Source organism: Herpailurus yagouaroundi, unplaced genomic scaffold, assembly GCF_014898765.1.
Source record: "Herpailurus yagouaroundi ecotype Mexico unplaced genomic scaffold, PumYag 216, whole genome shotgun sequence".
Classification (NCBI taxonomy): Eukaryota; Metazoa; Chordata; class Mammalia; order Carnivora; family Felidae; genus Herpailurus; species Herpailurus yagouaroundi.
The window spans coordinates 6,332,169-6,341,927 of NW_024412447.1; the positions used below are offsets into that span (position 1 = coordinate 6,332,169).

General features: G+C 55.3%; 1 protein-coding gene and 1 long non-coding RNA gene across 4 annotated transcripts in view; one reads left to right on the plus strand and one right to left on the minus strand.

Moving 5' to 3' along the window:
• Positions 1–3,993: 3,993 nt before the first annotated feature.
• Positions 3,994–6,701, minus strand: LOC121017596 (uncharacterized). 2 transcript variants are annotated; one of them, XR_005784823.1, is made up of 2 exons: positions 6,542–6,701; positions 3,994–5,160 (listed from the first exon to the last, which is right to left on the minus strand). It is a non-coding gene; the product is annotated as an uncharacterized LOC121017596 (long non-coding RNA). The 2 variants fall into 2 exon arrangements; XR_005784822.1 differs by lacking the exon at positions 6,542–6,701 and adding an exon at positions 5,651–5,826.
• Positions 5,029–9,759, plus strand: part of ARPC1B (actin related protein 2/3 complex subunit 1B) — a 14,595-nt gene continuing 9,864 nt past the window's right edge. Inside the window, exon 1 of one of the 2 annotated variants that reach the window (XM_040455910.1) lies at positions 5,029–5,135. The gene's annotated coding sequence lies outside the window, so the exon portion shown is untranslated. Of the gene's footprint in view, positions 5,136–5,893; positions 6,021–9,759 lie in introns of those variants that run through there. The other variant, XM_040455909.1, reaches the window with a different exon arrangement.

The following is a 9,759-nucleotide window of genomic DNA, read 5'->3' on the forward strand; positions in this document are numbered from 1 at the left end:
GGGCTGATGCTCTTTAACTTTGGGTTTATTCTTTACATTGGGTAGTTTTTCCATTGTCTTAGGGTTGCAGAATTACCCACAGGGAGCAATTTTTAGCAATGTCCAGGGAGGCCCAATCAGTTAAGCGTCCAACACCTGATTTCGGCTCAGGTCATGATCTCACAGTTTGTGAGATCGAGCCCCATGTCAGGCTCTGCGCGGACAGCGTGGAGCCTACTTGGGATTCTCTCTCCCTCTCTCTGCCATGCATGCATGCGCACACGCAAGCTCCCTCTCTCTCAAAATAAAAAGGGCTCCTGGGTGGTTCAGTCAGTTAAGTGTCCAGCTCCAGTCATGATCTCATGGTTTGTGAGATCGATCCCTGCATTGAAGTGTGCACGGACAGTAAGGAGCCTGCTTGGAATTCTTTTTCCTCTTCCCCGCACATGCACATACTCTCTCTCTCAAATAAATAAACTTAAAAAAAAAAAAAAATGTTTAGCTTTGTGGCTTTTACTGCCAGAAGGAGTGGAGTCTTGCAGTCTTCCATGAGTCAGATATTTTGACTATGATCTGCTGACTTTTAGGTTAAGGGTCAACCTAAAACCAAAATGGCGTTACTTTGGTCACCTTGCCTCCCAAGCCTTTCCTCTTGCCTCCCAGTGACTTGAAGACAGCTCTAGTTTTAGGACACTGGTAACCGTGCTTCTCAGAGGACATCATGATACCCTCTTGAGTAATTTTGCCCTTCGGCGACTCCTGGGAACAATACTCCCCTCTAGGAGGGGATCTCTGCGGTGGAGGTATTTGCTGTGGCCTCCTCTCTGGACCGCTGGTGGCAGGAACCGCTTGTATAAATGTGTTTGCACCAGTGCACAGGCTGTTGTCCCAGAGGAGAGACAGAAGTAGCCCCTAAACAGGAATTAGCTAAAAGTCTTTTAGTTTAATTAAATCACATGGTTTGGCCAACAGGCCCAGAGGTTTTTAGAGAAATGTATTCCACGAGAGAAACAACAGCAACGGAGAAACATTTCTAACTTTGCCTCCAGTAATTTAGCCAGAGTGGGTTTTTTTGTTTGTTTGTTTGTTTTATAACTTGGGCCATGTCTCCCCCAGGGAGGAAGGCCCATCCCAGTGAGGACAGACAGAAACCCACAGCCCTGCAGTGCTGGGAGCTATATACTATGCACCCCTCTTCCTCTCACTAGCTCCGAGACTCAGGCCATGCCTGGGGCCACAATTATTACCCATCTGGAGAGCCTCTGGGTGACTGCCAAAGCCCTTTGATTCAAGCCTTTGGGCTCTGATGGCAGGTTATAGTTCTGCCAGGTTGTGTGACCTTGAGCGATACAGTTAACCTCTAGGAGCCTCAGTCTCCTCACCTGTAAAATGGCAGTAAAAACAGGAATTGGTAATTCCTGTTAGTAAAGCTGAGGTTTGCTTTTAGGCTTTGCACAGACGCCATAATAGCCCCGCAGACCCTTATTAACAGTGGGGTAGAATGGGAACCACATATGAAGGCTCTTGCTACGTGAAGAAAAATTTAATAGTTATTTGCAGAGTATTCTGAGAAAATCCGAAGTCTGCCTCAGAACCCAGGTTAATTGCTTAGGCATGACTCTTCAGTTTGGCCCCGAAGCCATGTGTGCCCCACTCTGGAGGCAATGGTGTGAAGGGCCAGGGTTTCCCCAGGTGCCTGCAGTGTGGCTGAGGCACGAGCGACCCCACGTGGACTCAAGTCCCGTGTAGATCAGTATATAAATTATGAGGTTAGGTTGCTTGTTTATGCATGTATAATTAGAAACCGGGTGCAGTAGGTAGAATAATGCCCCCCCACCAAGATGTCCATGTCCTAATCCCTGGAACTTGTGAACTTTGCAGATATAATTAAGAGCTCCAGTCAGGAAGAGGATCCTGGATTATCCAGCGGGGCCCGGTATCCCAGGGATCCTTATGAGAGGGAGGCAGGCAGGTGAGTCAGAGATGTGGCCACAGGTTAGAGAGCCGCTGGGCCACGGAGCCAAGGAACACCCACAGCCTCTGGAAGCTGGCAAAGACCAGGAAACCAGGTCTCCCCTGGAGCCTCTGGAAGGAACACCACGCTGCCTGCTGAGACAGGAGACTCTGACCTCCAGAAACGTAAGAGAACATGTTTGCGTTTTCAGCCGCCCTATTTGTGGCAGGTTGCTCCTGCAGTGACAGGAAACTAATAGACGAGGTCCGTTTAGAAAAAGGAAGGAAGTATGGTCTAGAGCAGTGTTTCAAATTGAGGGTCAGAGCCCATCAATGGCTGTAAAAATCAATTTAGTAGGTCACAACTGGCATTTGAAAAATTGAACCCAGAGAAAATATTTTGCATGTGTCACGATACCTAGGTTTCAGATATACGTGGGGGCGTGTACTAGGTCATAGTATATATCACTGTGGGTCGTGATCAGAAAAAATTCGAGGGGCACCTGGGTGGCTCAGTCGGTTAAGTTTCCGACTCTTGATTTCGGGTTCAGGTCATGATCTCACAGTTCGTGTGTTTGAGCCCCACGTCGGGCTCTGTGCTGTGTGGAACCTGCTAGGGATTCTCTCCCTCCCCCTCTCTCTGTCCTTCCCCCACTTGCACATGTTCTCTCTCTCTCTCTCGAAAAATAAACTAAAAAAAAAAGTTTGAAAGGCACCACCGTAATGTCAGTCCCCTTAGGGTCCCAGGAAGGGTGCTGTAGCCACACCTTTGCTGCACTACAGTGAGAATCCTGGACCAGGCACCAGCACAAGCAGTGAATAGGCATTAACTACTCATAGCAACCCTATAGGGTTGGAACTGGTATAGCCACATTGTATTTATTTATTTTTAATGTTTACTTGTTTATTTCGAGAGAGGGTGAGTGGGGGGAGGAGCAGAGAGAGAGAATCCCAAGAATCTCTGCTCAAAGCATGGAGTCCAACATGGGGCTCAGTGTCACAGCCGTGGGATCGTGACCTGAGCCAAAATCGAGAGTTGGACGCTTAACCCACTGAGCCACCCAGGTGCCCCTATGGAACAAAGCCAGGCCAGAGAGGGTTGTGACGGCCCACATTGGAACACCGGCAAGCTGGCCAGAGCCCTGGTGGTAACCGCTAAGCACGCCCCCTGCTGGGCTTGGGCCGGGAGTGCAGATGCCTAGTGACCAAGCTCAGGGGCGGGGTCAGGTCACTGAAATTGACGGGAGGGGACCTTTCCAACTTGTACCTTGTGGGGTTTTGTTGGAGTTTCCAGCTGAACTGATACAAAACCACGTGACTTGGCAGGGGGTGTTCAACAGGTGCTGCCCCCATCGGGGTCTTGGCACATGGAATGCTAAGCGTGTTCTGGGCCTCTGCGTGGTGGACATCTGTCCTCCTAGGCTGAGAAAGAAGACACAAGGGTTTCTCCGGTTCCTCCTCATGGGGATCGAGTGGCAGTCCTTTGATCTCAGGGACAGAGTCCCGTGGTCCCCAGTTGGAGGTGGGCACATGCTAAGATTAGGAGCTCAGACTGGGTGCTTCTGGGACAGGTCTTCCTCCCTGGTCTCCCCGCTGCCTGGGCCAGCCGCCACTTCCGGAGTCCAGACGCCTGGAGCTTGGCTGCCCTCTTGTGACCAGGAGGCAGCAAGGAGGTGGAACAGAAAACCGGAAAGAACCTCGATGACCTGGGGATGACTGCCTTCCTCCAAGCTGCATTTCTTGGAAACCTGAGAAGGGGGAGTGCAGCGTCTTCACCCCAGGGTCCCGGGGGACGGGGCACGCAGTTTCCAGCAAGAAACAAGCTCTGTGAGGTGTTCCTAGAACTCCGAGTGAAGCCTTCCGCCCCAAGTCCCCCTCGCTCAGGAGAACCTCACTTAAGGCTTGAAGAACTTTGATCCCGGAAGGGAGCGGTTTCACATAACCCCTCCCATGGCTTCCCGGTGTGTGGTGTGGTCGGGTCTTCCCACAGAGGCTGCAGGCCTGTGAGGGGGTTGCAGCACTTATCACGAGTCAGCCTCTTCATAGATTCAGAGACTGAGGCACAGCAAGAAGCACCATTTACCAGAAACTCCATTTTCTAACGCCACTTGTTGGCGTTAACAACAAGTTAACTTGTTGCAATCATTAACTCCTGCAATTTTGAGACAGCGAAGGCACGCGGGAGGGGCAGAGAGGGAGAGAATCCCAAGCAGGCTTCTCACTGTCAGCGAAGAGCCCGAACTTCTGAGCGGTGAGATCACACCCTGAACAAATCCCCGAGCTGGACGTTTAAACGACTGTGCCACCCAGGCGCCCCGGTTTCTGCTCCCACTAAGTTGACAAGCTCGGTTTACACAGGAGGAGAGAGTCCTCAGGTGTTCACATTTGTCAGGATGCTTTTAGCAACCGGTAACAAAGTCTCGATGGAAACCAGCTTAAATAGTAAAATCGATTCCTTGGCTCACCTGTCCGAAACCTCTGGAAGCAGGTTGGGCTCAAGCTGACCAGTCAGAGGCTGACCATCTCTCTGGGATTTTCTCCACCTGAGCTCTACCTATGTCGTCATCTTCCCTTGCAGCTGCTCCACTTTCAGGTTCAGGTTCACGCGGCTCACCCGGAAGGGTCTTCCTTTCCCTCCTCCATACTCCAAAGCTGGGGGCCTTGCTTTGCCCCTGCCAGTCTTAGGTCATGAGCTCAGGACAGGGGACAGCCGGAGCCCGACCGGGTTAGAGCACTCAGGCGGGTGACGGAGATGGGGGTCAGCCCCACCTGGGGTCGTTCCCTGGGCATCTAGAAGCCAGGGATGGAACAGATGTTGCCTCGGTGTTAAGCTGCTCTTGTCCCCACAAGAAGGGGGTGCCGCTACAGACCATCTGAAACTTTTTATCTGTGCAGACCGAAGCCATCTCTGGGATTGGCCACAGCCAGACGGGAGGGCTGGTAACAGCCCCTCAGTGTCTCCTCAGAGCCGGGGCTGCGGGTCCTACAAACCTCTGGAGTTAAGTTTGCTGAGCTCCACGCGCTCACGGCAGGAAGTGCTCCGTGTTTGGATCCATGGAGTCCTCCCAACGGCCCGGCAGAGGGCAGAGTTCGGTGTACAGGAGCTGGGAGTCCAGTGGAGAGCGGACACCCCTGATGGGGAGCGGGCTGTGGACACAGTGGCCTAAGAGACACGTCCTGCAGGACAAACCGGAGTTGGCCAGGTGGGGACAGGGCGGGAAAAACGTTCTGGGCGGAAAGAACGGCATGCGTTAAAGCCCCCAGACCTCCGGGGACCCGGAAGACCCCGCACCCCATCTGCCGCCCGCCGCCTGCCTGGCACTGGGAGAGAGGGCCCCGAGGGAGGGGCCTGACCGACTGCGAGGGCGCAACAAGGTTTTCACCGGGGTCTCCCGCATCTGCGCAGCCACCGGGCCACATCTGCACCGATGAGGCAGAGGCTAGGGATGGAAAAACCCCTGGGACCCCTTGGCCCCAAACCCAAATTCAGGTGGCTGCGAGGCCACCAGGTAACTTAGGGGCGAGAGGAGGGCTGCAGCGGACTCCAAGGGCAAGAACTCCGCTGAGGGACCCAGCTGGGCCAGCCACGGTCGCTGCGAGAGGCCGACCCGCACCCCCGCCCGGGGGCGCATTTTGCTGAGAGCGCGGGGAGGGCCTCGCTTCCGACTACACCCGCTTCCGGGCTTGCACTTTTTGCGCCCTGTGGGCATCGGCTCACGGAGGAAGGACGGAGAGGACGCTTTCGCGGCGGTGGGGACGTGCGCTCCCCGCCCAGCTCCCGGCTTCCCGTCCAGCTGCCGCTCGGGCTGTGCGCCTCTCTCCGAGCCTCAGTTTCCCCACGCATAAAGTAGCGAGGGGCGGTCGCGGACGATTTCAGGGCGCCCTGGCTCGGTGCGGCCCCCACCCCGGATGGGTGGGCGGGGCCTGGGATCTCTCGGCCGCCACCCTGGTCGCCGCCCCCGTCCCCGCGGGGCTGAGGCCGGGAGGCCCCGCCCCCCGCCCACGAGGAAGTGGCTGCGGCGCGGCGCGGGGCCCAGAGCCGGTTCGGCGCGTCGACTGCCCAGAGTCCGCGGCCGGGGCGCCCCGAGGTGAGCGGGCTGGGGGGCCGTCGGGAGGGGAGAGGGCGCTCGGAGGAGAGGGGACGGAGAGTTGCACGCGGGTGGGGAGGGTTACGGGGCGACCGCAGGTGTGGGGGCGCGGGGAGGGGGCCTCTCCAGGTGTGTGGGGTCGCCTGGAGGTGAGGGGACCAGCGGATGGTGTTCTCCTCCGGGTGAGGGAAATGCAGGGCTCCCTGCCCCTGGCGCCCTCGGGGCGGCCCCGGCCCCCCGTTCCCCCTGCCCCCCGTTCCCCCTGCCCCCCGTTCCCCCTGCCCCGGCCGCCCCTCCCTGACTCTGCCCCGAGGTCGGTGTCCCCCGTTATTTCGGGCCGCGAGGGCCCCACGCCCAGTCACTTCCCCTCCATCCTCCAGCCTTCCGGGTTGCTCCGGCCGGGAAATGAGCTGGCGCCCCCGCCCACCTTGTCCCTCCCTCCCTCCCCGCCCTCCCCCCCGGGCCACCTCCCCGGCCCCCAGCCCGCCCCCGGCCCCTGGGGCCCGGTCCGCGATCTGTACCGGGAGGGGGTCCCGAATGCGGGACCGAGCGGCCCCTCCTTCGCCGGCGGCGGGGAGGGCAGACAGGCCGTCCAGGGCGGTGACTGTAACACTGTGAAGACTGGCAGGAAGCCCCGGAGCCCGCCGAGCACGGGGACGGAGCCGGAGGCGCTCCCCGGGGTTCTTCCAGGCTGGCCCCAGACTCCCCGCGCGGGGCAGGCAATGCCGCCCAGTGGTTAAGCGCGCGCATTCCCCGTGAGGCCTCAGGGACCCGGGTGAGGGTGCCAGATTCCTTCCCTGGCCCATGATCTCAGCAAGCCGCCTAACTTCTCTGGGCCGCAACCTTCCCCATCTGTAAAATGGGGGCTTTTCAAGTTGTGAGGCTTCCATGGGATAACGTGTAGAAGGCACTTGGCAACGTGCCAGGCACACACAGGGTGAGGATTCTCTTATTTATTGTCGCCACTGCTAGGATAAGGCCTGCCCACACTTATCAGTGTCCAGATGATGCCAACCTCCGAGATTTGGGGTCAGAATCCCAAACTGACGTTGAGGAGCTGTGTGGCTTCGAGCAAATCGTGGCTTTTGTCTGAGTCTGTTTCCTCCTGTACAAAATGAAGGTTTAAAAAAACAAACATCAAAATAACTTCTCAGGCTTGTTTTAGGAAGTAAAAGAGAATGTACGTCAAAGTCTTGGGTAAATACTGGGCACTTAAAGATGCCAGGAAAGTTAGTTTACGTGTGTCTTTGTGCGTAATCCACATAGGTCTTTTCAAATAGTTAAATGGTATCCTAACATGTTAGTGTCACAAGTCGTTCCATATTTGTAGTCTTTGGGTTTTTCCACCCCTTCCACCATTCTAAAGGGGGTTATTATGGACGTGTTTGCTTTAAAAAAAAAAAAAAAAAAAGCCAGTGGCTATTTGCTTAGCACCAAAATGAATTTATGCCAGCGAAGTGTGTTATTTTTCAGTTCCTGTTCCTGTTCTTTGTTCCTACAGTTGCTGCCCCTCAGAAAGGTTCAACAACTTAGCAACAAATGAGCATTTCTCCACAACCCTGCCCACATTGAGTTTTATGTGTTTTTGGATTTTGTTTCTGTTTGGGTTGTTTCATCAAGATTTACGGTGCCTTTCTATGATTGTTTTCATTTATGCTTCTTGATTTTTGCCTGGTTTGTAAGACTTCAGGAGCAGAGTTGGGGAGGAGACAGGCTGGTCTGTTTGGGGTGGCAAGGGCTGTTCCATACACAACAGGAAGCTGAGTAACTGCTTAGCACGTGTGCAAAATGGCTTGCTCGCGGCTCCCTGGAGCGTCTGAGCTGGGTGGGGACTTCCCTGAGTGCCTGTAGGGCCAAGATCCTGCTCCAGACAGCTCCTGCCTGGTTTAGCCTTGAATGCGGCCGAACCATTCTCTGGATTCAGAGAAGCTGAAGCAGTAAGAAACCTACTGCCAACGCCTTGTTCAGCCCCAGGCTTTTCTGATACAGAGGTGAAGGAAGTATAAACTGAGGGTATCCATGGAGAGAGTAAGGAAGGCAGCCTGGCCCAAGGCTTTACCTGCCTTGCTTTGCTTTGGAGAGGAGCTGAGTTCTTCCCACATCCTCAGAGAGGACCTTCTTGATTTCAGGTTTCCAAGCTTTCTTGATTGTTGGTCCTAATCAGGAAAAAAAAAAAAACAAAAAACCTGAGCACGTACTCCCCGGTAAATACTTATAAATTGCATACACATGTCACTGAAATAATGACGCATATTCATTCCTTATAACCTATCTCCTGAAGAAAAGGATGGGATTCATTCAGTCACATTCAAGAGATATTTATTGAGCACCTACTATGTGTCAGGCACTCTAACTGATGCTGGATACATCGGTGAACAAACACATACCCCGCCCCCATGGAGCTTATGTCCCTACCCCAGTGCGTCTCTGGAACCCCGTGCAGGGAGACCCATACCCTACTTTGGAGACCCAACTCCCCGCTCCCAGTCCTCACCCCTCTTCCCTGTGCGCTCCCACCCCTAGCCCTGGGGGATCTCCAGTCCATTCATACTGCGCATTCACGGTGTGCTGGAAGGACTCAGGGGAAGTGCTTTTGGGAACACTGAGATCCTGGTTTCAGGCTGGCAGAGGGGAGCCAGCCGGGGGAGACTCAGGGTCTGGCCCACACTCCCCCAGCCTCTGTTTCTGGGTTAATCAGAGCCAGAGTCCTGCACACGGACCTCTGGGCTCCTTCCTCTCTCTGTCCCCAACAGTTAAATGGGCCCATGGTGCTGGCTCACAGGGCTGCAGTGACAAGTGGGTGGGTGTTCCGGAGACCATGGCCCCAGCCTGCCTTGGTCTCTACCAGGAGCCACTGCTGAAGCACCACCTTGTCCACCCACTTGGGCCAAGTAGCCCTAGTTGCATTTTCCTCAGGGTGGCTGGCTGGGAGTGGGTGCCCCCCTCCCCCAACCCCTGTGGAGGTTTTCCTGGGAGTAATGCAGCCCAAGCTCCCCGCAGCAGGGTGGCCTGGTGTGAAGGCTGCTTCACTGCTTCTGACCACAGGGAACAATCCAGTGATTCTCCTCTAGGAGGATACAGCCCCCAAGGCCACAGTGGCCAGATACCTACTCCCCCCTCTGGATGGCCACTTCCTCATTTGAAACGTGGGGGTTGGGAGTCATTGCCGAGGCCCTGCTGGCTTTAGTTGCTTTGCAGAAGTTACGAAAAAGTGATGAAAAGAAGAAAATGCACCTTCTCTCCCATCCCCTTTCCTACCCTCTACCCCCTTTAAGGTGTTGATTCAGTGTACTATGAGTATTTCGGAATGAATTCATGCTAAAGTGTGATTGGCTGATAGATGTGGTCTGAACCTCCCGCCCCTGCCTGTCCCACTGTGCCTGTAGCCATCTTTATCAGCCCCTTCCTCTCCCACTTGAGAACCCTTGGGTCTCAGGAAACAACGGTCAGGGCTCCCCGGGTCCTCTTGGCTGCATTATTCACTAGTTATGGAAGCTGCTGTCTCAGCCGACCCAGCCTCTCCATCTTCACAGCCTGGGACTCTGGAGCACCTCGCTAGATGGGCTTTCTACAGCCTGGCCCATGTGCCTAGCCACTGTTAGCAAGACCCTGCAAGGAGCGGAGACCCCGGCCACACAGTCTGGGACAGCTGGAGCTGGGAAGTTGTGTTCTGCTAATGAGGTGCGGGCTCAAGTCTAGGACCCAGAGACCACCCCCACGCCCCCAGGGCTGTAGCCAC